At 41.5% G+C, this 26757-nt stretch overlaps 1 protein-coding gene across 1 annotated transcript in view; it reads left to right on the forward strand.

Annotated features, from left to right (window-relative positions):
- Positions 1-4166, forward strand: part of KIF5B (kinesin family member 5B) — a 48788-nt gene extending 44622 nt beyond the window's left edge. Inside the window, exon 26 of the mRNA XM_033209705.1 lies at positions 1879-4166. The gene's annotated coding sequence lies outside the window, so the exon portion shown is untranslated. The remainder of the gene's footprint in view (positions 1-1878) is intronic.
- The last annotated feature ends 22591 nt before the right edge of the window (positions 4167-26757 follow it).

The raw sequence follows: 26757 nt of genomic DNA on the forward strand, positions 1-26757 counted from the left end.
TAGACATACAATAGCTGGTTTTCCTGATAATTAGAGATAGCTCCTGTGTTCTTCCCCTTTGGACAATAACTCTGTTTTATTAGTAAGATGGAAGTCATTCTTAAGAATTACATGAGTTGGCGGGGCGCGGTGGCTCACACCTGTAATCCCAGCACTTTGGGAGGCTGAGGTGGGTGGGTCACCTGAGGTCAGGAGTTCAAGACCAGCCTGACCAACATGGAGAAACCCTGCCTCTGCTAAAAAGACAAAATTAGCTGGGCATGGTGGCACATACCTGTAATTGCAGCCACTCGGGAGGCTGAGACAGGAGAATCACTTGAACCTGGGAGGTGGAGGTTCCAGTGATCCGAGATCATGGCATTGCACTCCAGCCTGGGCAACAAGAGCGAAATTCTGTCTCAGAAGGAAAAAAAAAAAGAATTACACGAGTTAAAATGTTACCCATCACACAGTATTCAGTAGATGCAAGCCTTTTCCTACCTTTCTGGAAGTGGGAGCTGGGCAAGGGGATTTCAAAGCATAGATATAAAGTTTACCCTTTTTGAATATTGTCCTCACATTAAAATTCATATGTCAACTTTAAACTTACCTCATTGTAGAGAGGATAGACCATACTTTTATTAACTATAGCTGATCCATGTATAGTGACACCAGGTTAGCACATAAGGGAGATGGCTAACTCAGCCAAACTAGGTTTTCAAGACTTGAAAGTTATGATGTAAAAATACAGTTATTTACAGGTTTGTTTTGATGCTGGTCCAAGGATAGTGGTTCTTACTTTTCAAACTCTTGTAATCTATCTTAAACCATGATTGGGAAGTATATGATTCACTTAAGTGATAAATTGTTTAAATGTTAAATAATTTGCAGAGGTTTGTTTGTTTGTTTGTTTTGAGACAGAGTCTTGCTCTGTCGCCCAGGCTGGAGTGCAGTGGCAGGATCTCAGCTCACTGTGACCTCTGCTTCCTGCTTTGAAGCAGTTCTCCCTGCCTCAGCCTCCCGAGTAGCTGGGATTACAGGCGCCCACTACCACGCCCGGCTAAGTTTTTTGTATTTTTACTAGAGATGGGGTTTTGCCATGTTGGCCAGGCTGGTCTTGAACTCCTGACCTCAGGTGATCTGCCCCCCCTCGACTTCCCAAAGTGCTGGGACTGCAGGCATGAGCCATCGTGCCTGGCGAGAAATTTTTTTAATGTTAAGAAAAACATTTCAAGTCACTGTGTTTATTTTTGGAAAGGATGACATTTGTAATACTAATACTTTTAGCTAACCAGTTTTACATGGCTGGTCTTCTGCCTTGCATGGCACTTTAAATAGGTTGAGTTTTTCTAAATGCATAGGTAAGTAGGCAGTTTAATACAAAGATGTTTAATACTACTAGAATTATTTTGCTGTTACTTTTCCTACTGTATACACCTCTTGTTTATCCCTGTTCCTCTACACCTCTCCCCCTCTTTTTTTTTAAAGCTTCTGTATACATAACTAGTAGTTGCTGGTTAGTGTTGCTTGGTTTAAGGATGTCACTGACCACTGTCTGCTGGTTAAAAGATTAGCCATCTTTTTCTTTTTTAAACAAATATAATTCATAAATCAGCTTACCCATAGCTTTATTGGGGAGAATAAAAACAAAGGGAGGGCTGACCTCCTTTTAAACATTACTGCTTCTAAACAGTTCTACTTAGGCAGTAAATAAAAGGAAACCAACTCATTTAATTTTGCCATCTTTGTAATTTTGGGGAAAGTAGCCACAGCTGTTGGCTAAAATGTTTGTAAACTATTGGCATATTTTATTTTCTTGTTTTATTCTTCATGATTATCTCAAACACAAGTTTTGTAAAACTAAACATATTTACTCTCTGTGCTTTCTCCCATTTTTAGGTATTAAAAAGTAATCGAAGTATGAAGAGGACATGGTATCAAGCAGTCATTCAATGACTATAACCTCTACTCCCTTGGGATTGTAGAATTATAACTTTTAAAAAAATGTATAAATTATACCTGGCCTGTACAGCTGTTTCCTACCTACTCTTCTTGTAAACTCTGCTGCTTCCCAACACAACTAGAGTGCAATTTTGGCATCTTAGGAGGGAAAAAGGACAGTTTACAACTGTGGCCCTATTTATTACACAGTTTGTCTATCATGTCTTAAATTTAGTCTTCTCTGTGCCAAGCTAACTGTACCTTATAGGACTGTACTTTTGGTATTTGTTTTTTGTCTATGTTTATTTTTTAATCTCAGTTTAAATTACCTAGTTGCTACTGCTTCTTTTCTTTTCCTATTAAAACGTCTTCCTTTTTTTTTTTTTAAGAGAAAATGGAACATTTAGGTTAAATGTCTTTAAATTTTACCACTTACAACACTACATGCCCATAAAATATATCCAGTCAGTACTGTATTTTAAAATCCCTTGAAATGATATTATTAGGGTTAAAATTACTTGTTTCTGAAGTTTGCTCCTGAAAACCACTGTTTGAGCACTGAAACCTTACAAATGCCTAACTAGGCATTTGAGACTGAGCAAGGCTACTTGTTATCTCATGAAATGCCTGTTGCCGAGTTATTTTGAATAGAAATATTTTAAAGTATCAAAAACAGATCTTAGTTTAAGAGAGTTTGGAAAAGGAATTATATTTCTCTTTTTCCTGATTCTGTACTCAACAAGTCTTGATGGAATGAAAATACTCCGCTTTATTCTGGTGAGCCTGCTAGCTAATATAAGTATTGGACAGGTAATAATTTGTCATCTTTAATATTAGTAAAATGAATTAAGATATTATAGGATTAAACATAATTTTATACTGTTAGTACTTTATTGGCTGACCTAAATTTATAGCCTGTGGAAATTGAGAAAAATGAAGAAACAGGACACATATATGATGAATTAAAAATATATATAGGTCAATTTTGTTCTGAAATCCCTGAGGCGTTTTTAACCTGCTACACTAATTTGTACACTAATTTATTTCTTGTTTAGTCTAAAAATAGTAATTTGTTTGCAAGTCACTAATAATCATTAAATAAATTATTTTGTTGGCCATAGCCCATAATTTTGTAATTAGTACTAAGTGTATATGTATTTTTGCCAGTTTTTCCTCAGATGATTAAAGTAAGTCAACAGCTTATTTTAGGAAACTATAAAATAATAGGGAAAGAGATTTCACTATTTGCTTCATCAATGGTAGGGGGCGGTGACTGCAACTGTGTTAGCAGAAATTCACAGAGAATGAGGATTTAAGGTTAGTCAGTAGAGAAACTTGGAAAGTTCTGTGTTAGGATCTGGCTGGCAGAATTAACTTTTTGCAAAAGTTTTATACACAGATATTTGTATTAAATTTGGAGCCATAGTCAGAAGACTCAGATCATAATTGGCTTATTTTTCTATTTCCTTAACTATTGTAATTTCCACTTTTATAATAATTTTGATTTAAAATACAAATTTATTTATTTATTTTTTTAATAGTCAAAAATCTTTGCTGTTGTAGTCTGCAACCTCTAAAATGATTGTGTTGCTTTTAGGATTGATCAGAAGAAACACTCCAAAAATCGAAATGAAATGTTGGTGCAGCCAGATATAAGTAATACAGTTAACAAGCAAAAAGAGTGCTGCCACCTCTTTATGATCGTTTTCTAAATGAAGAAACATTTGGCTGCGTTCACATAGATCTGTATGTTTTGTTTTCAGTTGAAAACTTGCCTCCTTTGGCAATATTCGTAAATGAAGCAGAATTTTTTTTTCTCTTTTTTCCGAATATGTTAGTTTCGTTCTTGTAAGATGTATCATGGGTATTGGTGCTGTGTAATGAACAATGAATTTTAATTAGCATGTGGTTCAGAATATACAATGTTAGGTTTTTAAAAATATCTTGATGGTTCTTTTCTATTTATAATTTCAGACTTTCATAAAGTGTACCAAGAATTTCATAAATTTGTTTTCAGTGAACTGCTTTTTGCTATGGTAGGTCATTAAACACAGCACTTACTCTTAAAAATGAAAATTTCTGATCGTCTAGGATATTGACACATTTCAATTTGCAGTGTCTTTTTGACTGGACATATTAACGTTCCTCTGAATGGCATTGACAGATGGTTCAGAAGAGAAACTCAGTGAAATAAAGAGAATAATATTTATTCATGGCGATTAATTAAATTATTTGCCTAACTTAAGCAAACTAACTACTGTGCTTAACTCTCAGTTTGTGCTTAACTCCACTTAACATGAGGTGACAGAAGAGTCTGAGTCTACCTGTAGAATATGTTGGTTTATTTTCAGTACTTGAAGATACATTCACAAATACTTGGTTTGGGAAGACACCGTTTAATTTTAAGTTAACTTGCATGCTGTAAATGCGTTTTATGTTTAAATAAAGAGGAAGATTTTTTGAAATGTAATGACTTTCTTAAAACTTAAGTGTTAGATTGATTTTACATGACTGAGTTCAGGCATATCTTGACAGAATAGTGACTGATACATCATTCTATTTATGTATATTTTGTTTCCTAAGGTCTTGCAGTCTTTTGGACAGCAGGTATTAAATGTGTAGAGCTAGAAATGAATGACCAGTCTCACATATAAAACTTTTTTTTTTTGAGATGGAGTCTTGCTCTGTCCCCCAGGCTGGAGTGCAGTTGTGTGATCTCAGCTCACTGCAACCCTCACCGCCTGGATTCAAGTGCAGATTCAGGGACTCCTGGATTCAAGGACTCCTGCCTCAGTCTCCAAGTAGCTGGGATTACATGCATGCGCCACCATGCCCAGCTAATTTTTGTATTTGTAGTAGAGATGGGGTTTCACCATGTTGGCCAGGCTGGTCTCGAACTCCTGACCTCATGTGATCCTCCCGCCTCGGCCTCCAAAAGTGCTGGGATTACAGGCATGAGCCACTGCGCCCTTCCAGTGTCACCTATATTTTACTTTGATTAGTCCCCATTGTTCATCTGAGTCTGGTGGTTTTATTAACTAGGATAAGAACACCTGTTAACGTTTGTTTTTTAGATACTTCCTCAATGATCTTTCAGGTCTAGCTGGAGAATAACTTTAAAAAGATTGTCCCTAAATTCAAGTGGCAATTTTTTTTTCTTGTTTTGGGGTACATTGGGCTTTATATGTTTTTACACTATTGTGGAAAATTTTAAGCAGATACGAAATCAGACAGTAATAAACCCCAAGTACCAGTTACTCAGTGTCAACAATGATCAACTGTAGCTAATCTTGTTTCATCCATAATCTACTCATCTTCCCCCAACAACCCCCCCACATTATTTTGAAGCAATCCTAGAAAACATGCTTTTTTTTTTTTTTTTTTTTTTGAGACGGAGTCTTGCTCTGTTGCCCAGGCTGGAGTGCAGTTGTGCGATCTCAGCTCACTGCAGGCTTTGCCTCCCTGGTTCAAGCCATTTTCCTGCCTCAGCCTCCCAAGTAGATGGGACTACAGGTGCCTGCACCATGCCCGGCTGATTTTATTTATTTATTTATTTATTTAATTTATTTATTTATTTATTTATTTTAGCAGAGACGGGGTTTCACAGTGTTAGCCAGGATGATCTCTATCTCCTGACCTCGTGATCTGCCCACCTCGGCCCCCGAAAGTGCTGGGATTACAGGCATGAGCCAGCGCGCCTGGCATTTGCTGCTTTAATAAGTATTTCAGTATGTATTTGTAAAAGATAAGTACTCCTTAAAACATACCCAATGAATACCATTATCACATCAAAAAATTTATAATTTTCTGATATTCAAATATTTAGTTTTTGTAAACAGTTTGAGTCAAGATCCAATGGAAGTTCTTATATTAATGAAGAGTCCCACTCTTATCTTTTTTCATTGCAATGTATGAAGAAAATAACTTTTTTGCCCTGTAGTTTCCTAGATACTGCAGTTGCATCCCTTTCATATCATTTAACAAATTTCTGTGGCCTTTATATTTCCTATAAATTTGTTTCGGATCCACAGACATAATCAGATTCAGATAGTTGTTTTGTTGGATGAGGACAGTATAGGTGGTGGTATTCTTCCATCAGGTGACACATAATGTGTACTTGTCTATTCTTGAACTGTTAGTCACTATTGGTCAGTGCCTAGATCCATCAATTAAATAGGGGATACAGAATTACAGTATTTTTTTTCATTTGTTGGCTGCAGTAGAGAAACTTGGTCTCTTACTTGGTTCATCTAGTGGGGGTGGGTGGGTGTGTGTGTGTGTGTGTGTGTGTGTGTGTAGGTTGTATAGGAAAGATAAGGTAAATGCTTCTTTCCCTTTATTTGTAAGCTTCAAAATGAGCTGCATCACTACGATCTTCCAGTAGTGACTAGTTTTGTAATTTTTCCTTTTTGGCTTTTATTTTATTTTATTTTTTAGCTGTGCTCTCTGAGCCTTCGTATTAATTTTTTTCCTTTCCTGGAGAAATCTGAAAACAGTTTTTTTTCCAAATTAAAAAAAAAAAAATCGGCCGGGCGCGGTGGCTCAAGCCTGTAATCCCAGCACTTTTGGGAGGCCGAGACGGGCGGATCACGAGGTCAGGAGATCGAGACCATCCTGGCTAACACTGTGAAACCCCGTCTCTACTAAAAAATACAAGAAACTAGCCGGGCGAGGTGGCGGGCGCCTGTAGTCCCAGCTACTCGGGAGGCTGAGGCAGGAGAATGGCGTGAACCCGGGAGGCGGAGCTTGCAGTGAGCTGAGATCCAGCCACTGCACTCCAGCCCAGGCGACAGAGTGAGACTCCGTCTCAAAAAAAAAAAAAAAAAAAAAAAATCACAGCACATCTAAGGAATGGGATGCAAAAGGGCATATAGGAGTGATAGAAATTAGTGAGAAAATTTATACACTCATGCAGGCAAACTAGGATGGGGGTGGATAATTAATACAGTTATCACAACTGATGGCTGGAGAATTAGATTTTTAAAATTATTTTTGAATTGAGATGGGGTCTCTCTTTTTTTTCTTTTTTCTTTTTTTTGAGGCGGGGTCTTGTCACCCAGGCTGGAGTACAGTGGTGCAGTGGTGCGATCTCAGTGCACTGCAACCTCTGTCTTCCCAGCCCAAGTGATTTTCTTACCTTAGCTTCCTGAGTACTTGGGATCACAAGCATGCACCACTACGCCTGGCTGTTTTTTTGTTTTGTTTTGTTTTTTGGTAGAGATGGGGTTTTGCCATGTTTCCCAAGCTAGTCTTGAACTCCTGAGCTCAGGCGATCCACTCACCTTGACCTCCCAAAGTGCTAGGATTATAGGTGTGAGCCACTGCACCTGGCCTCCAATGCTTTTTTTTTTTTTTTTTTTTTGGTAATACATAGACTGAGTTTCCCTCGTTGCCGTGGCTGGAGTGCAATGGCGCAATCTTGGCTTGGTGCAGTCTTGGTTTACCGCAACCTCTGCCTCCTGGGTTCAAGCAATTCTCCCCTCAGCCTCCCAAGTAGCTGCTATTATAGGCATGCGCCACCACGCCCAGCTGATTTTGTATTATTTAGTAGAGACAGGGTTTCTCCATGTTGGTCAGGCTGGTGTTGAACTCCCGACCTCAGGTGATCCACTTACCTCGGCTTCCTAAAGTGCTGGGATTACAGGCGTGAGCCACCGTGCCTGGCCCAGTGCTTTTAAAATTTTTCTTGAGAGAGTCTGGCTCCATTGCCCAGGCTGGAGGGCAGTAGTGTGATCTTGTCTCACAGCTACCTCTGTCCCCCAGGCTCAAGCTGTTCTCCTGCCTCAGGTTCCCAAGTAGCTGGGACTACAGGCATGTGCCATCATGCCTGGCTAATTTTTGTAGAGACAGAGTTCCACCATGTTGCCCAGCCTGTCTCAAACTCCTGAGCTCAAGTGATCCACTTCGGCCTCTGAAAGTGCTGGCATTACAGGTGTGAGCCCCCATGCCTGGTCAGCTTTTTTAAAAGATGGGGTCTTACCCTGTCACCCAGGATGGAGTGCAGTGGTGCAGTCAGTCTACTTGGGATCCCATGCTGATGGATCATACAAAACTCAGTGGCTGCTTGAGGCCCTGTGGTCAAGAAAGGCAAACTCACATTTTTGTTAGAACAAATTGCAGACCCTCCTGGGACAGGAGACTCAATGTACTCACCACCAAGTTGATAGTTGGTTTCTTCAAGGAACAATTGAACTCAATATTGCTGGTAGGACGTTAGTCAGAAGCAGTAATTCGATCAGGCTTTGTAAGTGGGAGCCCTTGCTACTGGACGTGCATAGCTTTCATCTCCCACTGACCACACCATTCCTGTACTCACTATACCAGCACTGCAGCGATGGATGACAGACTGGCTGATGTCAACCATTGGTTAAATTCCTCTTCCCTAGTAGATACTGTCTGGTAGGCATTAACATGTCACACAAGATCCTCACATCCTTTGCTCATACCTACCCCTGTCTATGTCTATGGGAAGGGCAGGCACAGCAGCTTGAGACTTCTGTTTGGCCTTTGTCACTATACAGGATAACGTGTATCCAACAGGCCAAAGATCTAATGTAGGGATCATGCCAGTTACTAAGTGTGTCAATTCTAGTTACACATCAGAGACAAGGAAATGACCAGCAGGGGGATCCACAGAGCACATGCCGCTTGTATGTGAGCACTATATGTTGCCTAAGTAGAACTTAGTTGGCACTCCATACCTCCATGTGTTCCCCCCATGATGATGTTTTAGGTTTCTAGGTACAATGTCAGCTTAGACCCTGTATCCAACAGCCTTCAAAATATTTGGGCGTTCCCTTTTATCTAGTGTCCAGTAACCTGAACAAATGGCCATCATTCTTTTGAGGGCAGGACTGGGGAATTGTACCAGGTTGCTGCAAGGTCCTTCTTCCTGGGGACTGAACCTCATTACTGCAGAGGTAATCAGGTTAAAATACAGTCATCATTTTCCAATATGACTGAAAGGGAATGCATAGAGGGGAGATGATGGGTAGATATGGCATCTACAGGCTAAGGAAAGAGGTTTTGAACAGTTTCTTCCCTCACAGACCTCAGAAGGAATCCATCCTGCCAACACCTTAATTTTGGACTTGTAACCTCCAGAACCATAAGACAATACATTTCTGTTGTTTAAGCCACCCAGTTTGTGATATTTAACAACAGCCCTAGCAAACTAACACAATAGCCTGCTCTGATAATTCAGCAGGACCCTCTAAGCATTTCTCCATAGCATGGTCAGCATAAGCTTTGTACAGTTGAGCTTTGTCAGTACGAGAGAAAGGGGCTACTTTTCTCAGGTCTGGCATGCTTCCCCTGGCTGCTTATTACCATCCTGTTGTCAGGCATGGCTCAGCCCCAGCTGTGACCCGAGTATGCAGTCACTTAGCCAGCTTGCAGCTCTGGCCTTGGCCCTGTGACTACCTCGCTAGCTGGCAGGTGGCTCCCTCTGAGCCTGTCCTTCAGCCTCAGTTCACACATAGCCTGGAGAGGCACTCGCTGCTTGCGGCTGCAGTTTTCTGTCCCCTTGTACTCTGGAGGAGTGTGCCAGCCTCAGCCCATGTGTACCCCCATGATGTGTTTCCTTCTTGCCCGTCCTGGCCATGATTCCCTGCTTGCCAGTGGCAGCCTGAATGCACCTCAAAGGAAAGTTTCTGGTAACTGACTCGGCTGTCACCCAGGGCAATCCAGCAAATGTCCCTGCCATACAGTGAGCTGCAGCCACACCTCCACAAGATCTGAATCCCAAACTTGGGGAGGGACATCCCTATCCAAGTTTGTTCCTTCCTTGGGTACTTTTCCTTAACCCTAGGGTATCCTATAAAGTTTTCTGTATCCATTTGTAAGGCAATTCCCTCGGACCTTGGTTGATACAAAGGGAGATATGTAAGTTTATACTCAGAATGATTGATTGATTGATTGATTTGATTTTGAGATGGAGTTCTGCTCTTGTCGCCCAGGCTGGAGTACAGTGGCATGATCTTAGCTCACTGCAACTTCCACCTCCCAGGTTCAAGTGATTTCCTGCCTCAGCCTCCCAAGTAGCTGGGACTGCAGGCAGCCACCACCACACCCAGCTAATTTTTTTTTTTTTTTTTAATTTTTAGACGGAGTCTTGCTCTGTTGCCATGCTGGAGTGCAGTGGCACAATCTTGACTCACTGCAGCCTCCGCCTCCTGAATTCAAGCAATTCTCCTGCCTCAGCCTTCTGAGTAGCTGGGACTACAGATGCGTGCCTCCACGGCCGGCTAATTTTTTGTATTTTTAGTAGAGATGAGGTTTCACCATGTTGGCCAGGATGGTCTTGATCTCCTGACCTCGTGATCTGCCCGCCTCGGCCTCCCAAAGTGCTGGGATTACAGGCATGAGCCACCGCGCCCAGCCCAGCTACTTTTTATATTTTTAGTAGCGACGAGATTTCACCATGTTGGCCAGGCTAGTCTCGAACTCCTGACCACAGGTGATCCACCCGCCTCGGCCTCCCAAAGTCCTGGGATTACAGGTGTGAGCCACCGTGCCCAGCCTATATTCAGAATATTTAATGCTTAGCCCTTTCCCCTACTTGGCCGTCTGAATGCTGGTAGCCAGGCTTACGCTTCCAGCCAGGAGATGAGAAGATTCTGTGCAAAATTTGGCAGCTGATATCGGGGGTCTCTAAGGAAGCAGCAATTTCAGGAATGCCACAGTCAACAAATCCTACTCCTGTGAGCCAATTGCTTCCAGTCAGTTTATTGTCCTCCTCTTCAATATGCGCAGACAGGCAAGGATCACCAGCCATTTGAGGGATGCCTCTAGGGTGAAAGGTAGAATCAAAACCCACAACCCAAAATTGAGCAAAGTGGGACTGTGAAGGGAGAAGAAAATATTTTTAAGGAACTGCCACTAATATCCTCAGGTTTTCAAATTGTAAGGTTTTTCGCCATCTAAGAAAAAAAGAATATTCAGAAAACAAATCCTGAAAATAGAAATTAAAAACTCAGTAGAAGGGTTAGAAGATGAAGTTGAGGAAATCTCCCACAAAGTAGTACAAAAAGAACAGCTAGAAAGTAGGAAAGAAAAGACCAGAACAAAAGGCCTCAGGTCTGAAAATAAGCATGCCATAAAGAGAACAGAAGAAACAGCAGAGGAAATCATTAGTGAAACTGAAAGCCATGGCTTTCCAATGCCCAGCACAATATATTAAAAACAGACCCACACTAGGGCATGCCATTGTGAATTTCACTACAAAGAATACCTGAACTAGAAAAAATTTTAAAAGTGTCATACAAATGACTGAGAATCTGAATGCCTCAAATAACATCAGATATTAGAAGAAAGTAGGGGGGAGGAGGGAGGGATGGCATTGGGAGTTATACCTGATGTAAATGACAAGTTGATGGGTGTTGACGAGTTGATGGGTGCAGCACACCAACATGGCACAAGTATACATATGTAACAAACCTACACATTATGCACATGTACCCTAGAACTTAAAGTATAATAAAAAAATAAAAATAAATAAAATTTCTTGAAATAGCAAAAAAAAAAAAAAAAGTAGCTTGATATCTTTAAAATTCCAAGGGAACGTTATCTCCACCCTCAATTAGTGTAAGGGTAGGTGGAATAAAAAGGTTTCCAGGCACACTAGTTCCCAAAAATGTTACTTCTTATTTTTTAAGACAGGTTGCAGTGGTGCAGTGGTGTGATCTCAGCTCACTGCAACTTCCGCCTCCCAGGTGCAAGCGATTCTCATGCCATAGCCTCCCAAGTAGCTAGGACTACAGGCATGCACCACTATGCCTGGCTAATTTTTTATTTTTGGTAGAGGTGGGGGTTTCACCATGTTGGCCAAGCTGGTCTCAAACTCCTGTCCTCAAGTGATCCACCCGCCTCGGCCTCCCAAATTGCTGGGATTACAGGCATGAGCCACCGTGCTGGCCAGCAAACATGTCACTTCTTACGTACCTTTTATCGGGAAGCTGTTCCTCAACCATCATAAGGGACTAAACTAAGGAAGATGCAGGGCATACAAAAGAACGGGACCCCCAAGGTGATGGCATACACAGCAACCAGTCCAGACAGGAGCCAGTCAGAGACGCTTCCAAGACAAAATGGAGAGTAATTGATATATTTGAACTTTTTGAGAGGAGATTTATAAAACTAGAGAGTTTAGGGTGGAATAAATGACTGGTGCAAAGAACACTAAGGAAAAATTACTATTCACAAAAGAATCATATAAGCAAGAAAGGGAAAGTAATAGTCTAATTACATGGCTCAGCTGTGATTGACATGTCATCATCATAAAAATGTAAACAAGGATTATTAACGAAATTCACGATACGCCTTTATTGGGAAGAGGAGGAGTTGAGGGGTGTGTGTGTGTGTTGATGGTAGTGAAAGAGTTAGTCCTCATCTCCCATAGTGATGGGACGATAATGCTTAAACATGAATAATTTGGAAGTACTGGAGATCTGGAGATGAGAACAGAGAAAGTGGTTACTTCCGGCGAGTGCAAAGAATGTGAAGTGGGAAAGGAACTGCTGGTTTTTTAAGGATGTTTTCTAGAGCTTGTTTGACTTTTTGGGCCTCAGATTATATTTTGCCATCAAGCTCCCCTTTGAATATGGTAAGCAGCTATGGGAAGTACAGTCAGCCCGCCATATCCATGAGTTCCACATCTGTGGATTCAACCAACCACAGATGAAAATATTCCAGGAGGGAAAGGCTGGGTGCAGTGGCTCACACTTGTAATCCCAGCACTTTGGGAGGCTAAGGTGGGAGAATCACTTGAGACTGGGAGGTCGAGGCTGCAGTGAGCTGTGATTGTGTCACTGCACTCCAGCCTGGGTGACAGAACAAGACCCTGTCTCAAAAAAAAAAAAAAAGTCTTGAAAGAGAAAAAAGAAAAAATATTTTGGGGGAGGGGAACAATAAAAATAATACAATTTTTAAAATAATATAATAAATAATTATTTACCTAGCATTACATTGCAGTAGTTGTTATAAGTAATCTAGAGATGATCTAAAGTACACAGGTGGATGTGTGTAGGTTATATGCAAATGCTATGCTGTTTTATATCAGAGACTTGAGCATGTGCGGATTGGGTATCTGTAGGGCAGTCCTGGAACCAATCCCCCTCAGATAGAGAGACAACTGTACTTCTTTTTCTTTTTTTTTTCTGAGATGGGATCTCACCCAGGCAGTAGTGCAGTGGTGCCATCACATCTCACTACGGCCTCGACCTCCCCAGGCTCAAGTGAGCCTGCCACCTCAGCCTCCCAAGTAGCTGGAACTACAGGTGTGTGCCACCATTCCTGGCTAATTTTTGTATTTTTTGTAGAGACAGGGTCTTGCTATGTTGTCCATGTTGGTCTTGGACTGCTGGGCTCGAGCAATCCTCCTGCCTTGGCCTCCTGAAGTGCTGGCATGAAGTCACCACACCTGGCCAACTGTACTACTTCACCAAATAAATGCTTCCAAAGTTTGAAGATTTGGAAGAGAAGCTTTTTTTAAAAAATGTAAAATACACTTAACATAAAATTTACCACTGTGACCACTTTTTTTTTTTTTTCTTCCTGACAGAATCTCACTCTGTTGCCCAAGCTGGAGTGCAGCAGCGCAATCTCTGAGCTCACTGCAACCTCTGCCTCCTGGGTTCAAGCGATTCTCCCGCCTCAGCCTCCTGAGTAGCTGGGATTACAGGCGCAGGCCACCATGCCTGGCTAATTTTTTATTTTAGTAGAGACAGAGTTTCACCATGTTGGCCAGGGTGGTTTCAGACTCCTGAGCTCAGGCAATCTGCCCACCTCGGCCTCCTGAAGTGCTGGGACTACAGGTGTGAGCCACTGCGCCCGGCCTTGACCACTTTTAAGGGTACAGTTCAGTAGTGTTGGAAAAGAAGCAATTTTGTAAAAGGAAATATACACAGAAATCAGTTCAGGACTGGAAGTGCTACTATCTTGTGCTGTGTTTGTTTCATGAGCTGCACTGAAATATTTGTTTAATGTTCTTTAGTTCATATTAACTTGCCAGAATAATATAAACATAAAAACTTTCAATTGTTTCCACTGGAGGTAAAATTTGAACCTATTACAACTATTTAAAATAGTCAAGAAATTAACTCATTTTCCCCCCACTTCACAGTTAAGAGCCATTTGAAATGAAAAATAAAGGAATGTTACTAAATCTAAGCAATCCCAAATAAATGCCCATTGTTTCTTCAGAGATAGACAAGACATCACCAGTATGAGTGACAGAAGAACACCCACAATAACATCTTGGATATATTATTTGCTCTCTGAATAAAAAGTTAGGCGCATAGCTTTGCTATACAATAACTGGAATTGTGCATGGTCCCCCTCCACATTGCTCTGAAAATGAACTTCTGTTTTATGCAGATGTAGGCGAATTAGAATGAACAAAGGCCCACATTTTAAGGCTGAGAACATTCAGCTGAAAATGAAAAATGGATTTTTCTTCTATTAGACAGAAGAGCAAATGTAAATGTTTTGCAGCCAGCAGGCTAAGGCAGACCTGAGGTCCCAGAGTTGTCTCCTTTGAAAGTGGCTGGCTATTGGCAAGTACTAACACTTCCTGAATGCTCCCATCAAGGGTCCTCACATGGCCCATCAGGAGGGATAAACAGGAAGAAGTCAAAACCACTTTCCTGTCTCCTCTGGCCCAGTATCTGCACAAAGGACCAACTGCTTCTCACACTCATTATAGTATCTGGTTCATTTCAAGGTCTGGACCACTTGCTAGAGAGTTGGACCTACAGAGATCTATCTATGGGGCTGGGAAACTGCCCAAGACCCTTCAACAGAACTTTTACAGGAGAGAATCCTGTAAAAGGATTCTCTTTTGTTGTCTTAAGACCTTTTTGTTGAAAGGTCTTAAGAGGGCTGGTGCCTAATTATTAAGGAATGTTGAGGTCCAGATCCCTGAGCCTGGGCACAGAGGCAACCTTCAAATCCCCTTCCATCTCCCTTCCCTGACTCCTTCCCAACACCCCACAATGCTAAGTTCACTCTAATACCTGACAATAGCTCCATGGAGAATTCATAGCCAGCAAACCTCTACCGTGTTGTCTTCAGCTATAGTCATTGTTCACAGTCCAGAATGATCGATCACCCCTCTGCTCTGTCTGATTCAACTTTTCTGCTCCACAATTAGCCTTCCTCACTTCCTACTTCATCATAGACTCTCATTCACCCCTTAAACGCTCATGTTCTCACCATTCTTTTGGCAACACGTGCTTTCTGACATACACGCACGTGATTTTAACTCTCATCTATATGCTGATAAATATAAATCTAAAATCTGCTTCTCCAACCCCAATTTCCCCCTTAAATTTCTAACTCATATATCCAACTGCATGCAGGGCATATCCAGGTGAAGCCTCCACAGGCATCTACAACTCAGCGTATCCAAAAGTGAACCAACAAAGACACACGTGTGGGTGAATAAAATCCACAATCTCTTACCTAAAACCTTGGGACAAATGTTTTATGAAATTGTAAATTTTCAGAATTTAGAAAAGGTAATACACAGTATATACCACCACCAGTTATTTATGTATATCAAACACAAGTTTTTCTTCAGCAAAAGTTTTTTCTTCCAGCTCTTTATATGAAGTGAAATATACAAAGAATACAAACGGCCTAATGTCAATTGAGGTCATGCTATCAAGTGAGTTTGTACCAAATTTACAAAAAAAAAAAAAAAACTTTTCAGAACTTTTTAGATACTGGAATTGTGAAAAAGTGACTATTAAACTTTACTTGTCACACGTACGACATTAAAGGGCTAGTATCCTTAATACACACAGGGCTCTTAGAAATAAAAAAAAGATGAAAACTCCACAGGAAAATGGACCAAGGACATGAATAGACAATTTAAAGAAAATATGTTTTAAATGTTCAATCTTATTGTAAAAAAAAAAAAAAAAAGCACCTCGAAATAGTAAGGTATTTTCTGTTTATCAGATGAGCAGGGATAAAAACTAAGTTGGCTAAAGTATAGGGAAATAGGCACTTACACTATTAGTAAATGTTTGTAAAAAGCTTAAAACAGTTGTCTAGTAAGCACATAGTAAGCTTTATATAAGTGCTTGTTAAGTAACTTGGTGGAAGTTTATAGTGGTACGAACTTTTGGGAGGACAACTTATCAGTATCAATATCTATTACATTTTTTTTTTGAGACAGAGTTTTGCTCTTGTTGCCCAGGCTGGAGTGCAATGGCGCGATCTTGGCTCACTGCAACCTTCACCTCCTGGGTTCAAGTGATTCTCCTGCCTTGGCCTCCTAAATAGCTGGGATTACAGGCATGCACCACCATGACCAGCTGATTTTTGTATTTTTAGTAGAGACAGGCTTTCTCCATGTTTGAAGGTTGCCTCTGTGCCCAGGCTCAGGTGACCTGCCCACCTCGGCCTCCCAAAATGCTGGGATTACAGGCGTGAGCCACCGTGCCTGGCCAATATTTATTAAAATTTTTAATGTGTATATCCCATCATCCAACACTTCCAATTCTAAGAATTTATTCTACCAAAACTACACAGATGTGCAGGCTCAATTGCGTGGAAAGACGTTCACTGAATCACTTTGATAATGAAATCTGAAAACAGCACTGCCAGTGCTTGTGCTGTGTTTTTTCTCAGGCCAGTGGAAAGATGGCCTCATCACATTCAGATGCATCGGTAACCAGAGGATGGAGAGAGAGTGTCTCTCTTTTTGTAGCTCTTAGGAGTGGAAAAACTTTTTCCAGAAGCTTCCCATCAGATTCCCTCTCCTGTCTCAGTAGACAGAACTGGACCACAAGAAAGTTCCCAGACCAATACCCGACAAGGGGATAGGATTATTCTAGGCTAGTGGTCCTCAAACATTTTTATCTCAGGACCCATTTGGACTCAAAAATTAGGGCCAGGTGTGGTGGCTCATGCCTGTAATTCCAAAACTTTGGGAGGCCAAGACAGGAGGATTGCTTGATGCCAGGAGGTCAAGGCTGGGCTGTAGTAAGCTATGATTACCTACTACGCTCCAGCCTGGGTGACAGCAAGACCCTAAAAAAAAAATTATTGAGGATTCCCCAAAATCTTTGCTTTTCTGAGTTATATCTATCACTAAATTTTTGAAATATTTATTAATTTAAAAATAAGAAATCTAGGCCGGGTGCGGTCGCTCACACCTGTAATTCTAGCACTTTGGGAGGCCAACACGGGCAAATCATGAGGTCAGGAGTTTCAGACAAGCCTGGCCAACATGGTGAAACCCCGTCTCTACTAAAAATACAAAAAATTAGCTGGGCATGATGGTAGGCACCTGTAATCCCAGCTACTTGGGAGGTCGAGGCAGGAGAATTGCTTGAACCCGGGAGGTGGAGGTTGCAGTGAGATTGTGCCACTGCACTTAAGCCCAGGTGACAGTGTGAGACTCCATCTCAAAAAAAAAAAAAAGAAAAGAAAAGAAAGAAAGAAATCTGTTACATATTCACATAAGTAACATTTTCATGAAAAATAGTAATATACTCCAAAATTAAAACATTTAAGAAGAGTAGCCTTGCTTTACCTTTTACAGATCACTTTAATATTGGGCTTAATGTAAGACAGCTGGATTCTCATATCTGCTTTGGCATTTAATCTGCTCCAATCTCTCAGTGGAAGTAGATACACATTTTTAAAACCCAGCCTCATTAGGATATGTAGTTGGAAAACAGAAACTCACAGACCCCTAAATGAATCTCAGAGATCCCAGGAATGTTTAGCCAAGGTTTTTTTTTTTTTTCCCCTTGAGACAGAGTCTCACTGTGTCATTCAGGCTGGAGTGCAGTGGCACAATCACGGCTCACTGCAGCCTTGACCTCCTGGGCTCAAGCAGTCCTCCCACCTCAGCCTCCCAAGTAGCTGGGACTACAGCCATGTGCCACCATGCCCAGCTAATTTTTGTATATTTTGTAGAGAGAGGGTCTCACTATGTTGCCCAAGCTGGTCTCAAGATCCTGGGCTCAACAGATCCTCCCCTCTCAGCCTTTCCAAGTGTTGGGATTATAGGCGTGAGCCACTGTGCTTGGCCCTCAGCCACATTTTAAGAACCACTGCTCTAGGCCAGTGAGACCTCCCTTGAAGAGGTTGGAATCATCCTTTCCTGGAGCACAAAGGCCACAAGGCCATTTGGGGAATGGTTGGATGCTTGAACTTCCCACTCTGCTAGGAAAGAGGAGTAAATGGATACTGTTAGGAAGAAGGGCAGATAATGACTGATAAGCAGCTATACCCCTTTCCAAACTTTTCTCTCGAACATTCTCAGAGTAAGCTTTTTTGTTTTTAAATTTTCACTGTGACAAAATACACCTAACATACAATTTACCTTCCTAACCCTTTTTTTGTTTGTTTGTTTTTGTTTTTGTTTTGAGACAGAGTCTTGTTCTGTCACCTAGGCTGGAGTGCAGTGGTGCAATCTCGGCTCATTGCAACCTCTGCCTCAAGGGTTCAAGTGATTCTCTTACCTCAGCCTTCCAAGTAGCTGGAACTACAGGCCCCTGCCACCACACCCAGCTAATTTTTGTATTTTTAATACAGACAGGATTTCGCCATGTTGGCCAGGCTGGTCTCAAACTCCTGACCTCAGGTGATCCGCCCACCTTGGCCTCCCAAAGTGTTGGGATTACAGGTGTGAGCCACTGTGCCAGGCCTTCCCAGCCATTTTTAATGCACAGTTCAGTGGCATTAAGTGCGTTTCATTGTTGTGCTACCATCACCACCATCCATCCAAGAACATTTCCATTTTGCAAAACTGAAACTCTATACCCACTAAACAATAACTCCACAGCCTCTTCCAGCCCTGGTCTCTATGAGTTTGGCACAGAGTTCTACTGTCTGTCTCTGTGAGTCTGACTATTCCAAGTACCTCATGTAAGTGGAATCATACAGTATTTGTCTTTTTGTGACTGCTTTATTTCGCTTTGCACAGTGTCCTCCAATTTCATATATGTCGTAGCACACATCAGAATTATTCTCTTCTTCTTAAGGCTCAGTAATGTTCCATTGTGTGGAGAGACGACATTTTGTTTATGTATTCATCTGTCAACGGACATTGGGTTGTTTACACCTTCTGGCTATTGTGAATAATGCTGCTATGAGTGCAAATAGCTATTTGAGTCCTTGCTTTCTATTCTTTTGGGGATACACACAGATGTGGAATTGCAGGATCATATGGTGGTTCTCTTTTTGCTTTTTTGAGCAACTGCCATACTGTTTTCCACAGAGACTGCATCATTTCACATTCCCGCTGGCGGGGGATAGGGTTCCAATTTCTCCGCATCCTTGCTAACACTTATTCTTTTTTGTTTGTTTTTTTGATAGCAGCCATCCTAATAGGTGTGAGGTGGTCAGAGTAAGCGTAAATTGATAATGTCATTTTCCTGGTAAAATTCTACCACGGCTTTTAGCTGCCTTGTAAACTTGAAGTTCATGATAATTAGGACTGGCAAGGCCCTATTGTTCTGACTCTGCCCTCCCCTCCACCCTCATCCCTTATTCTCTCCTTTGCTCACTGTCCTCCAGCACAGAAACCTTTCTGTTTTTCGAACATGCCAACGGACTTCCATCTCACAGCCTTTGCACATCCTCTTCCCTCTGCCTGGAAACCTCCATCTACAGCTTCCCACTTTTCCTTACTCAATTCTCAGCTTCAATGCAGGGACTTCCCGAACACTCCCCCAACAATCACTATCACATCACCTTGCTTTCAACGTTTGACAAATATTTTTTGAGCATACATTCTACGACAGGCCCTATGCTAGGTGCTGGGGATACAGCAGTGAACAAAACAGGCTAAAATCCATACTTCGATGCAGCTTACATTCTAATGATGGTCTTCAGTGCATAATCACGACTACAATTATCTTTTTCATTTTCCTAATATTTGTTGCACTGGCTGGTCATTTCAGCAGTGTTTATAAAGCAAAAGAGTTGGAAATAGCCCAAAGGCAGAATATTAGAGGTTAGTTTTTAAAATTTATAGTTCATCCTTATACAAAGCCATAGTAATAACACAAAATGAAATATAAAAATATAGCTCATCCTTAATAAAACACCAGAGTAATAATATAAAGCCTTATAATGTAAAGCCATATTAGGAAACCAAGATATACTTGTATCGGACATAAGGATATATTCCTTCTTGGTCCGCTTAGCACCACCACCTCCTAGACCCTCAGCCTCTTGTTCCTGCTTAACGTATAGTTCTACCATTTGAGCCCAGTTGCTCTGGGAGAGAAAGCCCGTCACCTCTTGCTACCACTACAAAGCCAGGCCAACCAGATGCCCAGAGTTTCTACCTCCTCCTCCTACTTCTGGACTTGGATAAAACCACACAGCTGGACGTGGGATCTGACATCCTAAACATCTACCCAAGAGTATGGGTAATGCAACTTAGGAGCTTGAATGGTTAACACTCCATGGGAAATTTTTGCTTTTCAAAATTATTGAGATCTTAAAAAAGATTCCTTTTCTTTTCTTTTTAAGAGATGGGGGTCTCACTATGTTGCCCAGGCTGGACTAGAACTCATGGGCAGAGAAGGGAAGATGGAGCCGCCATCTTGAACTTGTCTGGTCCCCTAGTTCCTGCTGGCATTCACCTGTGCAAGCTCCCAGCTTGCTTGTCTCTGTCTGCAGCTCAACTTTACAGGCTGCTCTTTGTTACAAAACGATTCGGGGCTGCCTTTCATGACAAAGAAAGCCTTACCGAGGTCTCCCATACCCTTACTATCTGCCTAAGTGATTTCTTCTTAACTCCTGTGTCACTTCCACCTCGGCCTCCTGAGTAACCAGGTGCATGCTACTAGGCCCAGCTTGAAAAAGCTTTTCTTGATGTGGTTTATATCTCTCCATGTGGATCATATTCAAAATTAAAGTTGAGAAAATTTAAAAGTATTAATTGATTTTTAAATAATAAAAAGTCATTATTTGCTAACACAAGTGACATATTTTATAAAAAATAAATTTTCCAAAACAAAATTAAGCAAAAAGAATAGTATTGTTTTATCCTTTGGCAAATCTCTTTAATATCTGGTTTAACAGAGATCTCAATTCTCATCTGCTTTGGTATTGTCTGTTGCAATATCTTGTTTTGGTTTACATATCCGAATAATTTAGCCTTATACCAACGTGTGGTTGGAAATGAGAGACATGGCTTTTTCAAATAACTGGATATTCTTCTTTGATATTACACCAAAACCTGACAGTAGTATTTTCTGAAAGGCTAGTTGCAATGTAGAATCTGAGACCAAATCAGTGAACTCTATGTATTCCCTTAAATTCCATTGTTCATTTGTACTCTTGCTGAATCTTTTGCCCATGAATAATACTGATCTTGCAGATCCCCCTGAAAGGGTCTTAGAACCTCCAAAGGTCCATGGACCATACTTTGACAAATGATGATCGATTGGTTTACTTGGTCATAGTTGGCTTCTTCCAACTCTACCCTCTAGAAGTAAGCTTTTAGAAGGAGCAGGAATCTTGTTTATTTGGTAACCCCTGTACTTACCGCAAGATATAGCTCATTGAGGGTATACAATAATCATGAGTTCAATGAATGAACCTCTGTGATTCTCCAAGGGGTGTCCTGTGAAGTCATCCTGTTATTTCATGGAGGTGGTTAATGGTTCTATATGATGTTGATACTACATCAACCAATTTCCCCAGGTTTTAAAAATCAATGTCATATAGATAAATTCACTTAACACTAACTGGCTACAAAATCATCAAATTTTGCCCTTCAGAAACAGATTGTGATTTTCAATTACCAATATTTATTTCAATAATCATTCAATACAATATTACAATCCAATGTCAATACATTTTATGAAATCCGCAGTATAAAATGCTATATGTTGGAAACAAGTTTATCTAACCAAAGATACATGAAGTAGTTCTCTTTCTTTAAGGGTACAGTATTGCTGGGTGCAATGACATGGCTGTAGTCCCAGCTACCTGGGAGGCTGAGGCCAGAGGATCACTTGAGCCCAGGAGTTACGGACTGTAGAGAGCTGTGCCAATCAGGTATCTGCACTAAGTTCAGTATCAATATAGTGACCTCCTGGCAGTAGGGGACCACCAGGTTGCCACAGGAGGGGTGAACTGGCTCAGGTCTATAATGAAGCAGATCAAAACCCTTGTGCTAATCAGTAGTGGGATTGTGCCTGTGAATAGCCACTATACTCCAGCTTGGACAACATAGCAAGAAAAAAAAAAAGTGGCTACAGTATTATGGAGAAAGAAGAGTAAATGAGATTAGACTAAAGGAATGTTGTGATTTTTAAAAAGATGAAAACAAAAAATGAGAAAAATTTACATGGCATCTTTCAGGAAGATGTATAATATTCATGTATACATGCATGTGTATTCTAACCACTTCCAAAACAATCCAAAATAATCTTTGTAATAAGATTTGACTTCATTATGTGATCTAGACCTTTGCTGCTCAAAGGGCTCTGAGCAGCACTGGTGTCACCTGGAAGTTAGAAGTGAATGAAGAGCCTCAGACGTCTCAGGCTCCACCAGACCTACGGTGGCAGACGATACTTTCCAAATAGCCACAATATGTTCCTCCCCACATGCTCTTCTTTCACTGTGAAGTCGACACTCCCCTGTTAAATGATGAGGTCAACACCCCTTCCCCTTAAACCTAGGAAGGCAGACCTTTATGACTGCCTTGCCCAATAGGGTATGGCAGAAATGATGTTATGTGACTTCTGAGGCGAGGTCATAAAAATGCCATGCAACTGCCACCTTGCTCTGTTGGGATACTTGGTAGAACCTGGCACCATGCTGTAAAGAAGCCGAGCATCCCCATGGGGAGGATACCTGTGGGTTTTGTGGTCAAGAGCCGCACCTGGGTCTCAGTCAACAACCAGCATCAACCACAGTGAGAGTTCACAAGCCTCCAGGTGATTTCCGTTCCCAGCCATCAAGTCACCCTCCGAATCAAACTTTCCTGTTTAACCATAGGTGAGGACAAGATAACCCCACCAAGCCCTGCCCAAATTCCAGATTTGTGAGCAAAATAAATGATTAATCATTGAATGGCTGTTTTAAGGCACTTGTTTGGGTATATCCGCTATATAGCAACAGACATCCAGAACACCTACTCAGTTATGATTTGCATTTCATCAAGATCCTCAGTGACTCACATGCACATAAAAATGTGAGAAGTGTTGATTTTATTCATTTATTTTTTAGAGAGAGGGTCTCGCTCTGTTGCCCAGGCTGGAGTGCAGTGAAATCACTGTAACCTTGAACTCACTATAACCTTGAACTCCTGGGCTCAAAGGATCCTCCTGCCTCGGCCTCTCAAGTAGCTGGGACTACAGGCCTGTGCCACCATGGCTGGCTAATTTTTTTTCTGTACTTTTTTGTAGAGATGGGGTCTCACTATGTTGCCCAGGATGAGCAACTCCTGGTCTCAAATGATCCTCTTGCCTTGGCCTCTGAAAGTACTGAGATTACAGATATGAGCCACTTGCCCCTGGCCAGCACTGATATAAAGTAAAATTGTGTAACATTTCATTTTCATATAGCTCTTAACAACATTGATGGCAAATTATGAAAGGCTGCATAATGAGTGAAAATCATATTTAAGGTCATTGTTTCCAGAAAGCTGCATTATAACCGCCTGTTAAATGCGCGGTGTTCTCCAGGTGTCAAGACTGGGCCAAGTCTTGGGGCAGACTCACATTTGGAGAGTATCATCGCCACGAGAGTCAGAATAAAATGTGCAAAGTAATTGAGAAGGTAAACTACAAGATTTCCGCCGGGCGCGGTGGCTCAAGCCTGTAATCCCAGCACTTTGGGAGGCCGAGACGGGCGGATCACGAGGTCAGGAGATCGAGACCATCCTGGCTAACACGGTGAAACCCCGTCTCTACTAAAAAAATACAAAAAACTAGCTGGGCGAGGTGGCGGCGCCTGTAGTCCCAGCTACTCGGGAGGCTGAGGCAGGAGAATGGCGTAAAACCCGGGAGGCGGAGCTTGCAGTGAGCTGAGATCTGGCCACTGCACTCCAGTCCGGGCGACAGAGCGAGACTCCACCTCAAAAAAAAAAAAAAAAAGATTTCCGAAGCTGACGCTCCTGAATATAAAGACGAGGACTGAGGATGGGTGACTGACATCTTGCAAACCTTGTATCAAAAGCAGTCATCATTTTAATAACAGATGGCACAAAAAAAGCTTTTGAAAACAAATGATGTCATGCTACCCAAGTTAAGGGCAGATGAATATGTGCAGGTGTCTGCTATTGTTAAGGCATAACAACAAAGCTACACTTCATATTGCTCTCCTGGGGTCATGCTTTAACAGTAAATAGCTAAAAGTCCACTGTCTCATATTGCAATACATTGGGTAGCTTTGGTACCCACTAGTTAGTATGTGTGTGGTTCATTAGCCTATACTGAAGGTCTTTGTCCATTTCAGTTTAGCATTTCCCTCATTGTATTCTAAATTCTAAATAAGTTCAAATCACAAAGATCAAAGAATAACAATCATCATGGCTGGGTGAGGTGGCTCATGCCTGTAATACCAGCACTTTGGGAGGCTGAGGTGTGTGGATCACTTGAGGTCAGGAGTTTGAGACTAGCCCGGCTGACATAGTCAAACCCCATCTCCACTAAAAATACAAAAAAATTAGTCGAGCTTGGTGGTGCATGCCAGTAATCCCAGCTACTCGGGCATCTGAGGCAGGAGAATCATTTGAACCAGAGAGGTGGAGGTTGCAGTGAGCTGAGATCACGCCACTGCACTCCAGCCTGGACAACTCAGTGAAACTCTGTCTCCAAAAAGCAACAAAAAAAATCCAATCATCAGCTGTCACATCATGTTGAACAACTGGATATCTAGGAACCTCTAAAATGGTCAAAAAAATAAGTGAATTAATTTCATCAATTAGTTTTTAAGTTATGTAATGCATTTTTCTAGTTTCCCACCAGATGTTTTGCAGCCCAGTCATTTAGCATTTCCTCTGAGCCATCTCAGGCTCATCTGGGTTTAGACTATTCCTGCAAAGAACGGCTCCATAGCTGCTACAGCTTGCTTTATTAATTTTCCAGTTTTTAAAAGTAGCTTGTTAGTAAATATTTTTGGTTGTGAGCAACAGAAAGAGATTCTGGGTAACTTGAGCAGGAAAGGATTTATTGACAGGCTAAGAGGGGCTCATGAAAACAGTGGGAGGAGAATGACCAGGCTTGGGAAAGGGCAAGGACCAAGGAAGTCCCAGAGGATGAGACACTGTCAGCAGAGTCACATTACCAACCCCACCCACTCCCCACCCACAGTGCTGCCAGGACACTCACAATGCCCTCCAAAATATCCACCATTCTTGTAGCACTGCCTCTGGGATCAAAGCCTTGTGGCTTCCGTAAGTGAGAGGTGGATATGAGATGTGGGAGCCAAAAATCGCCTTTCTGGCAGAGGGGAAGGGATTAGTCTACATAAGAAAACCAGGATGTTAGAAGGAAGTGGGCTAATGCCAGACGTGCAAAACCCAATGTATGTCTGCTATAAATAATATGTAGGCTTTGTATAAAGCACAAAATAATGCATGCTTATTGTGGAAAATACGTAGTATAGCCTTCCTATATTTTTTTCTAAAATTGGGATATTGTACACATTCTTTTTTTTTTTTTTTTTTTTTGAGACAGGGTCTCATTCTGTTGCCTAGGTTGAAGTGCAGTGGTGCTATCTCGGCTCATTGCAACCTCTGCCTCCCAGGGTCAAGCGATTCTCCTACCTCAGCCTCCTGAGTAGCTGGGATTATAGGCGCCTGCCACCACACCCAGCTAATTTTTGTATTTCTAGTAGAGATGGGGTTTCACCATGTTGGCCAGGCTGGTCTCAATCTCCTGACCTCAGGTGATTCACCCACCTTGGCCTCCCAAAGTGTTGGGATTACAGGCGTGAGCCACTGTGCCTGGCCATATTCTTTTTTAAAATTTAATTTAAAGTTCTGGTATACATGTGCAGGACATGCAGGTTTGTTACATAGGTTAAATGTGTGCCATGGTGGTTTGCTGCACCCATCACCTAGCTATTAAGCCCCACATGCATCATTAGCTATTTATCCTGATGCTCTCCCTTCTCACTCCGCCAACAGGACCCAGTGTCTGTTGTTCCCCCTGGGTCCATGTGTTCTCATTGTTCAGCTCCTACTTATAAGTGAGAACATGCGGTGTTTGGTTTTCTGTTGCTGTGTTAGTTTGCTGAGGATAATGGCTTCCGGCTTCATCCATGTCCCTGCAAAGGACATAATCTCGTTTCTTTTTATGGCTGTATAGTATTCCATGGTGTATATGTATCACATTTTCTTTATCCAGTCTGTCACTGATGGGTATTTGGGTCTTTGCTATTGTGAATAGTACTGCAATGAACATATGTGAACATGTATCTTTATAATAGAATGATTTATATTCCTTTAGGTATATACCCAGTAATGGGATTGTCAGGTCAAATAGTATTTCTGGTTCTAGGTCTTTGAGGAATTGCCACACTGTATTCCAAAATGCCACACTGAATTTCCAAAATGGGAATTTACATTCCCACCAACAATGTAAAAGCATTCCTATTTCTCCACAGCTTCACCAGCATCTGTTGTTTCTTGACTTTTTAATAATCACCATTCTGACTGATGTGAGATGCTATCTTATTGTGGTTTTGATTTGCATTTCTCTAATGATCAGTGATACTGAGCTTTTTTTTAATGTTTGTTGGCCACATAAATGTCTTCTTTTGAGAAGTGTCTGTTTATGTCCTTTGACCACTTTTTAATGGGGTCGTTTGGTTTGGTTTTTACTTGTACATTTATTTAAGTTC

The sequence above is a fragment of the Trachypithecus francoisi genome, unplaced genomic scaffold, assembly GCF_009764315.1.
Source record: "Trachypithecus francoisi isolate TF-2019V2 unplaced genomic scaffold, Tfra_2.0 Lachesis_group9, whole genome shotgun sequence".
In the NCBI taxonomy this organism is placed as follows: Eukaryota; Metazoa; Chordata; class Mammalia; order Primates; family Cercopithecidae; genus Trachypithecus; species Trachypithecus francoisi.